This window comes from Melospiza melodia, unplaced genomic scaffold (genome assembly GCF_035770615.1).
Source record: "Melospiza melodia melodia isolate bMelMel2 unplaced genomic scaffold, bMelMel2.pri scaffold_186, whole genome shotgun sequence".
NCBI classification, from domain to species: Eukaryota; Metazoa; Chordata; class Aves; order Passeriformes; family Passerellidae; genus Melospiza; species Melospiza melodia.
This window is the reverse complement of record NW_026948529.1, coordinates 96,895-106,829: the sequence shown is the minus strand read 5'-3', so window position 1 is coordinate 106,829 and position 9,935 is coordinate 96,895. Positions and strand designations below refer to the sequence as shown.

Below are 9,935 nucleotides of genomic sequence, written 5' to 3'. Positions count from 1 at the left end.
TCGGCGCGGCTCGGCTCGCCTCGCTTCGGCCGAACTCGGAGCCGCTCAGTGCGCTCGACGCGACTCCGCTCGGCTCCCTGAGAGCGGGCAAGCGGCGGCGCCTCACGTTAAACTCGCCCGGCTCGGGGCTCTCCTGCTGCCGCGTCCCGCGGGCGGCCCGGCCATCGCACGGACACGATCGGGAGCGCGGCGTGCCGCAGGAGCTCATTAGGCTGTGACCGCGCTCGCGCTAATTAGCGCGCACGAGAGCAGCGGGCTCGGTTCGGCTGAGCTCGGCTCGGTTCAGGCAGCCTCGCAAGCCTGGCCTCGGTTCGCTCGAGGCCGTCAGGTTCGGCCGGTCTCGCCTTGGTTCGGCTGAGCTCGTTGCATTCGGCCGAAGGCGGCGTCGTTCGTTCGTGTTTTTATAAATATCTTTCTATATTGACTGTATATTTCTATATTTAGATTTATATTTCTATAATATTTCTTTTATTCAAAATAAAACCCCCATCTCTAGCCAAATAAATACAAAAAACCACCTTCTTTCAAACGATATTGAAATATTTTTATACTTAGTATAATTATACGCACATTTATAGTTAGTTTCTTTTGATGCAGTGTATTATTAATTACATATAATATACATAAAATTCTAGAAATGGATTTAAATTATTATTTATGTATCATATCTACTGCTACAACTAATTTTTTCTTGTTTTTAAACTTTTTATATATATATATATATCTGTATTTATTTATGATATATTCCTATACTTACATTTCTACCTTCATATTATTTGTATTTATAATTTTTATAATCAAAACCCTGCCTATTGACAAATAAAAAAAGCCTGCTTTATGTAACGATTTTAAAAAATATTTTCATATTTATAATTTTCATATTTATATTTATAATTTATTCTATATTACATGAGAACACATCTGCTCCTGCACCCCAGTGGGGCTCCCTCTCCTGGGGACCTTGGGGTGCCCCAACGGCATCAGAGCCCAGAGTCTTCACCCTCTTCTCCTCTATTTAGAAACTACACTACAACTCTTTTCTGGAAACAAAGATATTACCTAAATCCTCTCCCCATGTCCCAGACAGATAGATATTCAGTTATTAGTTGGCTGGGCAGCAGTTTCTTAAATAGAATGATAAACAAGACGTGAACATTTTAGCTACAAGCAAATAGGCAAATCTGAACAAGGTACTGATGGCCAGCCACAGAAGTTATTTTGAAGCAATTTTTTAAACAATAAAATACTGATACCACAAAAATAAAGCAAAAAGCTAACTACTGGCTAAAAAAAAATTAACTTTTGACAGCAACAACATTCCAACCACACAGGTTTTTTCCCGATGTCATACTTTATAACTACCTCTCTTGGGAATTCTCATCATGTATCCCAAAAGGAATAAATACCTTAGAGCGTCCTAAAGCAAAAAGTAGCACACATGAGCTCCTCACACTCCCGGGAGGCCGGCACAGCGTGCACTGAGTCAGCAATGAATTCTGCTCAGTGAAGGTCTGCAAACAAAGGTTCAACTGATGAATTTAACTGATTTTAAAGGGAGGTTTTCTAAGCACTGAAGCACAACAAAGAACAAGCAACAACAATTCTTAAAAAAATCTGCAAGTTTTATTTAGCATATATGTGACTGATTTCCACCCTGTGGCTTCTCACTTTGATTTGTCTGTAGGTTCAGGAAGATGACAATGCACACTCTGCCCTCCCTGAGCCCCCCACAGCAGCTGAGCGCTGCTCTGTGTGCTCAGATCATCAGGAACTGGATTACACGTGCCCGGATGGACTGGAACTGCTCTGCTGCAGATTCAGGAGACGATGGCACAGAGGGGCTGGCCGAGGCGTCGTCCCAATTCCATTTCTGTGTGACGAGAAGCAGTTCGTTCCCAACAGCTGCAACAATCCCCAGCTCCCTTCCACGGTGAGTACCGATGGCACACAAATGGCAGCCCGAGGAAATCGTGTTCTGGGCTCTAAGTGGTTGGGACAGGGTCTGATTTGTTGTTTTGTACTTGTATGAAGATTAGTACAACAGGGCTCTGATGGATGACATGGCAACACAGAATTAAAAACTCCTCGATAGGATTACATCGACTTCTAGGAAAAGACAAAAGCTTAGGACCCTTCTGAAATCTACTTTTAATCCAAAGCACGGGGATTGTCAGCATGCTGCACCTTCCAGCTTTTCAAAGCAGCTTCCCTCTGAAGACCAGGAAACATTGATTTCTACAGAAACAACGGGCAACCCCCAGGCTAATCTCAGCACTACTGTTTAATAGGGGACCTGCCAGCATGCCAGTCCAGCTTCAAGTGTGCTTTACTTCAGTCTAACATCCCCACAAAATTCTTCTCACAACTTCCAACCCTGAAATCTTATCTTCCCCTAAAGCTTCTCTTCATTAGCAATTTCCAAGTAACATGGTATTTTTACAACATTCAAAAATGTCATGCTGGACTGTGCTAGAGAGTAATCTGCAAATATAAGCTTAGCAAAGTTTGAATTGACTTGTCCAGAGAAAAAAACTACAAGTGAACACCTACACCTGCCTACAAAGAGCTAACAAGCCCCTGGCAGCTGCCAGCATCAAAGCGCAGCGGATGTCTCTAATACAGGGTAAGGATAACAATATCACCTTCTGTTCTCTCCAGCTTCTTTTCCCTGCAGTCGTATTTTGCTTCTTATGATTTTTTTAGTCCCCGTATCTTCTTGGACAGCACCGAGCCCGACGACAAGGACACGAGAGTCTTTCCCTGCCGGGCGGAGAGAACCAGGAAAACAGTTAAAATAAGAACAGGGCAGTTTGAAATTCATACTTGCAACGAGAAGCAGCGCCTAACCAACAGAACAAAAGTAAACAAAGCATGACACCTCCCTGGGGACAGAAGACTCACAAACTCTCCAGGATTTACAATTCTAGCCACCAACCCCTTCAGGACAGCAGCCAAGTGTCCCCTGGGGTGGTGCTGCACCAAAGAACCATCTGAGAGGTTCCAAAGAGTGAAATGCACAGTATTTTGCAAAGACAAAAAATCTTGCAAAATAACAAAAATACAATAGATGTAAACTACAGGGCAAGAGTACAAGTGTTACCTTTGGCAGCTGGAACCATCCAGGTGAGCACCTGATAACTGGATCCTCACCAGAGTTTGAACCCTTCAGGACACAGAAGGGTTTTCCCCAGGAATTTCACAGACTGAGTTTTGACAGAAGCACGCTCGCCGGATCCTCAGAAACGTCGCCCATTCTCCAGGCGTCTGGAGAGAACTGCAAATGGCTCTCATGTAGTTGGAGCTGGTTCTGTAAGGTCTCAGGGTGAATTTCACCAGATGCAACCAAATTGGGCAACTCCCAGTGGGACAGAAGGAACCCAAAGCTTGGGTAAGCAGAGCTGCAGCAAATACTGAGGAAACAAACATAACAGCGTAAAAGATAATAAACCATCCTTTTTTTTCCCTTGCTTTTGTTTTTTTTTTTTTCTTATTCAGATCAGCATAGCAATTAAAGAGAAGGTGAAAAACTCACCATTACTGAACATTTCATCACCTGTAAGCTGAGCATCCTTAGCATAGGGGACTCCAAAGTTAAAATTCACTGATTCCTGGGAAATGAAACCAAATATCGTATGGTAAATAATCAAACAGCAGACATAAAAATTTGTTTCCTCTAAGGACTTTCAGGTACGTATGTATCTTTGCATTACACATTAGAACATACACTTTATACCATCACCTAATACATAATAATTTACCTTTAAATTTTGATAGTATAGCATGAATTTTTAACTTAAACTGGTGATCTATTATTATTCAGTTGGTGCCTAAAGTTATTTCTGCTGTCACGTTCAAAAAAACATGAATTTTTTTTACTGGAATGAGCAATTGATTTCAAAGTCATCACAAGCCCACCAAAACACAAAGCTGGGTTCACTGGACGGGTCTGTGAGCTAGAAGTAGTTAGGCTTGTACTTCCCTCTTGTTCTTCCAGAACCAATAAATGCTGTCAACAAAACCAGGATCTTTAGCCCGCTGCTGTGAAAGATTCTACAAGGATGATGGTTTGATTTGTGTTTAGAAGTTTTGATTTGAAATGGCCAGTCCAATGGATAAAGACAGTTTAAGTAGTATTACATTACTATTGTTATTATTTCTATTATGATTTTTACTAGTACTACTACTATTATTATCACCTGCTACTGGAAGAAACAAACCAGTAGTACCTATACTTAATTACTTTTATTTCCAGAAAATAATAAAGAAAAAGAACCAAACCAAAAAAGTCACTTCCTACCTTTTATATCAAGGGATGAAAAATTTCTCTTGGGCTCTTCTCCAATTGATCAAGACTCATAGCACTGAAAGGCAAACAAAACAGTGCTTTATAGAAGGCCAGGTGCACGTTTCAAGGCTGAACCACCAACTGATTGCAGTGACAGCACTTACAACATGAATCGTTCCCAGAGCCTCTGTTCAATGGAATGTTCTGTGGAACTGCCATTTCTTTCCCAAAACACTAACTTCCAACACTTCCTAAACTTATCTTGTATTTTAAAACCACAGAAGTTAGTGAGACTCTGTGCGGAGGTCAGCTTTAAATTTATTTCCTTCTAAAGCACAGAGCTCTGTTCCATCACCCTTCCCTTCGGCTCTACACTGGATCATGGTGAGCATTTGAGGAGTGCTCAAGAACCAATTCGATTTCTCTCTTTTTCTAGTTCTCTCTACTCTTAAATAATGCAAGACAAGTCAAATGAAAAATGACAAGTTCAGCATCAAAGCCACACTTTTTCCCTTTGTCTGCTCAAGAACAGGCTCTAAATCCACTTCTTGCTGCCTTCAACGATTCAGACTTGCAAAACCATTTTGACATGTTTTACAGCTTTATCATAACCCACAGAACGCAAGCTCTGTATTACAGGAAAAGGTAATTCACAGGCCAATATCTAAAGAGACCACTTACTTGTAAATACATACCTTGATAGAGATCGCACTGAGAACGTTTCTGTGGGACTCTAAGGGAGACATATTTTCTGAGTATCCTGTAAACAAGAAAAGCTACGATATATTACAAGACATCCCCACTTTTTCTACATATTCAAATAGGATTTTTAATAAAAACAATTCAGTTAAAAAAGAAGGAAGAAAATCAAGGTAATTTTACTCAGCTATATTTACTCCTGATTTAGAGGGAAAAAAAAGTCACGGGTGCTGCAAAGAAAAAAAAAGTGAACCATAAACGCTTACAGTAGAATTTTAAAACAAGTGCTTGCATAAAAGAATCTTACGGAACGTGAAGTAGAACAAAAAGTGAAACCACTATCAGACCTGCCTATTTTCTCACCATTGTACAAGAAAATCCTAAAAGCATTATAAAGTCGCTGCCTAAAACCGGTCATGGGATGTAACCAAGAACAATTGAGGCATTTGCTAATCTAGACAGAAACCTTTTCTGGATGCAAGTGTCAGATCACAAGTTTTGTCTTTCAGAAGCTCGACAATGCTGGAAAGCATTTTCCCTGGGGCTCGGGAGGGCAGGGGCGGAAGGGGGGGTGACTTTGCAGCTCGCACCTGTGCCATCCGAAGCATACAGCCCGCCCGCTCCCTGCGCTGGGCATTCTCCCGGCCATCTCTGGCTTTACCGCCCAGCGCCGCTCCATCCGCTGTCACGGCACAAAGAGCCACGAGCACTAACGCAGGCAGCAACCCCGTCATGCCGGCGATACCGCAGCGCTCCCTGCTCGCAGCGCCCAACACGCGGCGGAGCCGCCTCCGCCCGCAGCACCGGCAGCAGCCCGAGGGAGACGGCTGCAGCTCGGGGGCTCCTCCGGCGCCTCCGCCAGCCCGAGGGCGGCCGCCCCACCGGGACCGCGGCAGCGCCCGGCGCCGCTCGCCCGGGGCGGCTCCTGCAGCTCCCGGCCCGCGGCAGCAAAGCACCGCCTCGCCCTCCGCCATCGGCGGGCGGCAGCGCCCCCGCCCCCGGCACCGCTGAGTGCGGCCGAGGAACCGGGCGGACGCTCCTTCCGCGCTGCTCAGCTCCGGGCGGGCGGCCAGACGGAGGCTGCGCCCCTCCAGCGTCGCTGTCCCGCGCGGGAGAGGCGCCGGCAGCTGCGCGCGCACAGCCCCGCGCGGCCGCCTGGCACGCCAGCCACTCATGTGCCGCGTCAGCCGTTGCGTCACACGCCGCGCCAGCAGCATGGCCTGCCGGGAGTTGTAGTCTCGGGCTGACAGCCACCGCTCCGTCCCCCGCCACCGGGAGCTGCAGTCCCTCCTGGGCATCAAACAGGTCCTTCGCCCCAGGGCTGGGAAGGACCTGAGGCAGCACCGCTCCTCTCCAATGCCCTCTCTTTTTCCCTCCAACTCTTTTTACTTTTTTCACTCTGTTTTTCACCACTTCCCTTCCCCTTCCCTTCCCCTTTCCTTTCCTTCCCCTTTCCTTTCCTTTCCTTTCCTTTCCTTTCCTTTCCTTTCCTTTCCTTTCCTTTCCTTTCCTTTCCTTTCCTTTCCTTTCCTTTCCTTTCCTTTCCCTTCCCTTTCCCTTCCCTTTCCCTTCCCCTTTCTTGTATTTCTAATCTTGGTTTACCTTTCCACCTTTAGAATAAAAAAGCAGCAGTAGAAACTTTCAGGCTACCCGAGAGTAAAAAAAAAAAAAATCCAAAACGAAAATGATTTAAAGAAAACTATTTATTCCCTGGGAGCCTGAAATTTTCTACTGCTGCACGTGACATAGAGCTTTTATTCCTTCTTACAGATAGTTGATATTTTATATATATTTATCGTTTATATTGATGCATTATATTAATAACTATATATAATATGCACCTTATTCAAAAAATATACGGGAAATATTTTTTAAATTATTTACCATATCTACTGCTACAACTTATTTTTCCTTATATTTCTAATTTTTATATAAATCTTTAATGTGTTTATGATATATTTCTATACTTATATTTCTACCTTTATATTATTTGTATTTGTAATTTTTACACGAAAACCCCTGCTTTGGCAAAGAAAAAACAAAACCATCCATTATTTTAAACTACCTAAATATTTCTTTATATTAATATTTATCATAATATACAACAAATGATAGATATAGATAGATAGATATATCACATCCGTATTTATATCTATTTTATATCCATTTCCGATAATATTTTTCATAAAATAAAATATATTTTCATAAAATATAATATGCAGTATTACTTGTATTATATATTGTATCAATTTATGTTATTTTACATTTACAATTTAATATTAATTTTTTATATATCTGCATATAGTTGCAATACATTTATATATTTGTATTTTTGTTTGGGTTGTATTTACATTTATATTCTCTATTCATATATCTATAAACATACACAATACTCTATTAAAATTAGAATAACTTATTGTAACATATAATGACTTATGTTACATGTTAAATTTTAAAAATTGACCGAATATATAAAAATAAAATTGGCTCATTCCCATTGCTACACATCTATTTCTTTTGTTTCAATATAGTTAGAGTCATAATTGCATATTTAAAATCCAATTCCTAAATGAAACGACAAAACAAACAGCGTCAAATTCCCACCAATGTCTTCCAAAAACATCAAGATACCTCCAACAGCCAAACAAGTGTCAGCAAAAAAACAAAGAACACTCTTTTCAATAACAATTCTCATCACGACAGAAAAATGGAACCAAAATAAAAGAAAATCCTATAGAAACACACACAGCAAATTACAAAAAGTACTAAAAAAAAGTCAAACCAATCTACTAAACTCAAGCCAGTGCCGCTCACCCTGAATGACGTTACTAAAAAAAAAAACCCAACAAAATTCTACCTCTACACTAACTCAAGGAATAAACAATCCTCTGTAAAAATAACTTTAAAACCTGAACTAATTAACAAAATGGAAAAACATCTCAACCACTAAAAACTAAGAAATTAACTACCCAAATAAATAAATACTTTAAAAACCCACCATATAAATACCCATGTTCCCAAAGAAAACCCTGATAAACAATACTCAAATACATTAAAAGACAACAACAACAACAACAAGAAAATAAAGAAACCAACAACAGGAATAATACCAAAAACCAGATCAACTTAAATCTGCAACCAAAAAATTATTCCCAACTGAATAAACCCATAGTGCCTCAAGCTATCAAAATAAAAATACCACCTAGAAACAAACACAAAGACTAAAGACAAACGTAACCATAAACAATGTCCCCCAAATTACCCGTAGCCATAAAACATACACTACAATCAAATAAACCAAACAAATAAAAGCCCTGGAAGACGATAAACACACATGCAATTATAAAGATTAAAAACCCGCTGCTATGAACGACAGGACGCTACCTCAAGCCCCCCAAAACAAACACTACAGACTCACGCTAATAAAAGCCACCGCAACAGAATTAAAATGCGAACCGCTGCTTCACGCTACGACCCGTAAAAACCACTGCGCTCCCTTCTAAACATAATACCCGGGAAAAAAAAAAAAAAAATCCGACTACAAAACCCAATCCAAAACAAACCATTATCATCCCTACCGGCACCGAGAACCGTGCCCCTCAGGAAGAACACCGTATCCCTTAGCGGACACCCGCTGCAAACCAAACCCAGCGATGCCACCCAGCCTCCAAAGCGCCTCCGAGCCACGGCACCGCCGAACCTGGTGCGGCCGAACCCCGCGCTCGCTGCCGGCCCCGGACGGAGCGCGGCTCCCGGCAGGAAAGCGGCTCCTGCGGCGGCTGCTCCGGCACGCGGGGCCGGCGCCGCCCCGGGGAGCCCCGCCCGCTGCCCCTGCCCGGCGGGGCCGGCACCGGGCCCGGGGCTACCGGCGGCGCCCGAGCCCCGCGCCCGGAGCGGACGGAGCGGCCGGCACCGCCCGGGCCGGCGCAGCAGCGCCCGCGCCGCCTCTGCCGCCCTTGGCCGGCCCGGCCCGGCTCCCCTCGGCTCCGCGCGGCTCGCACCGGCGCGGCTCCGCCACTGCCGCCCTTGGCCGGCCCGGCCGCGCCGAATCCCCCGTGCGCCCCGGCAGCTGCCCGGGCCGTGCCAGCAGCGCTCCCGAGCGGGAACGTTCCGGGCCGGGCCGCGGGCACGAGAAGCGCCCTCCAATGCAGCGGCACAGCCCCATTGCAGCCCTGCAAACGCTGCCGGAGCTGCGGCTTCCCGCAAGCCAGCCCCGAAACCGCAGACGGAGCGCACCTCACTTCAACAAGGGCAAAGAAATGTGTTCTCCCCTCCAATTTCACCCCCTAGGAGAGCAGAAAAGAAGGGGCGCTCCCCAAATGAAAGCCTTCGACTGATGGGAAAGGGCGATTTCAACCTCCATTCAAACCCTTCAAAAGGAGGGACACAAGGGCTGCCCCCTCCATTTAAACCCGAGGGTGATGAAAATGGGGTGGGCTGCCTTCAAATCAAACCCATAATGCCACAAGAATACTTTTCCCATTCCCCTTAGAATAGAACGCAAGGATTCCCTGTCACCCCCGGGATACCCCTAACAGCCTGGAAAAGGCAGCTTTTCCTGCAATCAACACCCTTAAATCCACAAGTCAAGAGGGATCCCCTCAGGTCAAACGCAGACAATAAAAGAAGAGGAGCTGCTTCCTTCTCCTTAATTCCTTTTGTCTTCATAAGCTCCATTTTTGTTCCTGGGGAACCGGGGAGGGACTAGCAAGATGAAATTGCAAAGGGGAAGGAGAAAATTCCCCGCTCCAAACCCACACGGGCTCACCTGTTCGGCTGCTGCTCCCCGGCACAAAGATTTGTCCCTCGGCACCTCCTTTAAGCGATGCTCCACGTACCCAAGCGCGGATCCAGGTGTCCCCCCGACCCTGTGGGAAGCTCTCGCAGTCCTTCCATGAGACAGCGCCGGGAGCGGCCCATAAACCCCTCCACTCAGCAGTTCCATGCAAAA

The 9,935-nt window shown here is 44.8% G+C and overlaps 1 long non-coding RNA gene across 5 annotated transcripts; it reads right to left on the bottom strand.

Annotated features, from left to right (window-relative positions):
- Positions 1-1,601: 1,601 nt before the first annotated feature.
- LOC134433523 (uncharacterized) lies at positions 1,602-8,767 on the bottom strand. Of its 5 annotated transcripts, none has more exons than XR_010031590.1 (7): positions 8,685-8,767; positions 4,981-5,045; positions 4,298-4,361; positions 3,533-3,608; positions 3,101-3,410; positions 2,643-2,760; positions 1,602-2,048 (listed from the first exon to the last, which is right to left on the bottom strand). It is a non-coding gene; the product is annotated as an uncharacterized LOC134433523 (long non-coding RNA). The 5 variants fall into 5 exon arrangements; XR_010031588.1 differs by lacking the exon at positions 8,685-8,767 and adding an exon at positions 5,575-5,854; XR_010031586.1 differs by lacking the exon at positions 8,685-8,767 and having other exon boundaries at positions 4,981-5,854.
- Positions 8,768-9,935: the final 1,168 nt, after the last annotated feature.